Source organism: Bidens hawaiensis, unplaced genomic scaffold (genome assembly GCF_021521415.1).
Source record: "Bidens hawaiensis isolate Kalapana, Puna unplaced genomic scaffold, B.hawaiensis_p1.1 tig00073344_1, whole genome shotgun sequence".
NCBI lineage: Eukaryota > Viridiplantae > Streptophyta > Magnoliopsida > Asterales > Asteraceae > Bidens > Bidens hawaiensis.
Window position 1 is genome coordinate 47,579 of NW_027506689.1, and position 2,605 is coordinate 50,183.

Genomic DNA, 2,605 nt, shown 5'->3' on the forward strand with positions numbered 1-2,605 from the left:
TACCTATGCATTATATGCTTATTTTCTGCTAAAAAGAAAATTATATTTATCAGTTTAAAATATAGCTGGTCCGACAGGTCCTTACTTTTTTCAAATTTCGTTTGGTTTTTGTTTTCTATTTTCTAAATGTGCAAAATATAGAAAGAAGTATAATATCTTGGGATTGGCATGCTTTTTACCTTTAAGAGGAATGCTATAGGAGTACTAAGTTACCTACTTACCTTTAAAAAGTCATCATTCTGCAAATTTTAAATTATTTGCTCCTCCTCTCTCTCTTCTCACTTACCTGACAATCTGACATCACCCCACTCTCTCTCTCTCTCTCTCTCATATGATCTTATCTTAATAATTCCTCCATTTTCATTATTCTGCGTCTCATCTTTCTCACCATATTTGGCAAAACATAGAAAACATCATCACACGACCTGTTTCTCAATCTAACACTCATATTCTAGTTCAAACCAGTTACTTAGTACGGACCCAATTAGTACACTCTACTTCAGGTACCTTTTCTCTAGTTGGACATTTGTTGTTGATGTTTTTACAGTTCTCTCGAGTTTACTGATAAACCCATGTGAAGTTGATGGATTAGCTTTGAATTTGTATAATTCTGACAAGATTGTATTGTTATTTTCTTTTTTGTTAATTGTTGCTCAAGATTTGTACAGTATAAGGTTTTTTGTGTTTGTGGGTAGTTCAGTAGGTTTCAGATTGAGTGATTAATTATGGTTTTCCAACTCGGTTTATGAGCAATTCAAACCAAATCTGAAAATTTGTCGATTTTGGGATTTATGGTGCTTGGTTATAAAGAGTGATAGATTTATAATGTTTTTTGGTTGCAAGTTTGACAAGATTTGCTTGCAAATAATGGATCTGTAGCTGCTTTATGAAAGGTCCTCAATTATTGATATATTGTTATCAAATTTGGTTTTATAGAAGACAAACATCAAGATTGTGGTTAGAACATCGTTAACCAACCAAACATGGAATCTCCAAATAACATGTTTGAATCCGAAGAGGAATCAGAAATCAGCAGCCATGTACCCGAAGGCGCAGGCAGCACCACTTCTGGAGCAACACCGGTCACTCTGGACCTAACTCTGGCATTCAACCCCATGATGATGGACGAACATGCCCCCACAGAATTGCCGTCTACAAACACCGCCTCGGGATCACCGACACTGCGTGTCTTCTCTTGCAATTATTGTAGGCGCAAGTTCTACAGCTCACAGGCATTAGGAGGCCATCAAAACGCGCCAAAACGAGAAAGAACAATGGCTAAAAGAGCCATGAGAATGGGAATGTTGTCCGAAAGATATCCAAGTTTAGCATCATTACCACTTCATGGATCTACATATCGGTCACTGGCTATTGAAGCCCACGGGTTGTTGCATCAAAGGTTGTGCCTACACAAACGGGGTTTTACTCCGTAAGAGGTGGATCAAGATTCGACCAAACCTATGTTGGGCGACCAATGTTTGTGGAAGAAGATGAACCCAAAATGTTTTGGCCGGGTAGCTTTAGGCAGATTGATAGCGTTGGTGGTTCAAGTGTGGCTCAACCAACGGGTCGAGATTCGACCAATAGCCCTGATCTAACTTTGAAACTTTGACATTGTAAGTCACATATTTGGTTGCTAGAATTAATTCTATGTTTGGTTTTTATGTTTAGGCCGGGTAGTGAGCAATTCGGGTAGCTACAATGTACAGTGAGATACAAGACGAATTTGGCTTCATTTTTGTGGTTATCCATGTACTTCTATGATATGCTATCTTTTGCTTGATTTATCTCCAATAAATACAATGTTGCTACAAGTTATTCGATATTTATTATTTTTTATTATTATTATTATTATTATTATTATTATTATTATTATTATTATTATTATTATTATTATTATTGTGTAAATTTGATACGCTTTATGTGTTTTCGTTAAGGTGTACCAGATATGAATTTGGTATACCAAACCTCACTGTATATGCATGAGGTAACGAATGAACAGTTACAATACTAGGTGGTTAATATGTCACCAAGGATACAACGAAAGCTTGGATTTTACACGAAAGATGGTCTTTCTATACCAAACATAGGAGATGTGAAGTCCTCAAAATCAGAAGTAAAACAAACGTAACTATGCCTATGTAAACAAAAGGGGATGCATTTGGGAGATGTGTATCCCGGTTGGTGTCAACAATCTACCCAAGACTTCATAAGCGGCAACCTGAAGTTACCAGTGGTGAAAAACTCACCATACAACATCATTTTTCCATTTGGAGGTTTATCGGACGTAGAACGGCGGCCAGAAGTTTTGGCTCCCACTTCCGATGCCAAAACCATAACCATTGACGATACCTAGAAAGTCCTTTTCTTTTCAGTTCATTGGAATGAGATCTACGGCAGGAGAAGGGATCTGTTTCTCACAACTTGCCATAAGGGCGTCAGAGAGTAATTTATCGCCAGCGGAGAAAAGTCAGATCGACGGTAAGAAATCATGGAAAAAGAAAGTCTAAAGAGTAAAATATCAGGGAAAGTGTACAACCAAAGGAAGCGTACTTACCTGTGTACACTCATCGAAATTAATGTGATGAGGAACAAAAAGCAATCA

The 2,605-nt window shown here is 37.3% G+C and overlaps 1 pseudogene across 1 annotated transcript; it reads left to right on the forward strand.

The window, feature by feature from the left end:
* Positions 1–289: 289 nt before the first annotated feature.
* LOC143618402 (zinc finger protein 4-like) lies at positions 290–1,612 on the forward strand (annotated as a pseudogene). The gene is made up of 2 exons (XR_013151001.1): positions 290–503; positions 937–1,612. The product of XR_013151001.1 is annotated as a zinc finger protein 4-like (transcript).
* Positions 1,613–2,605: the final 993 nt, after the last annotated feature.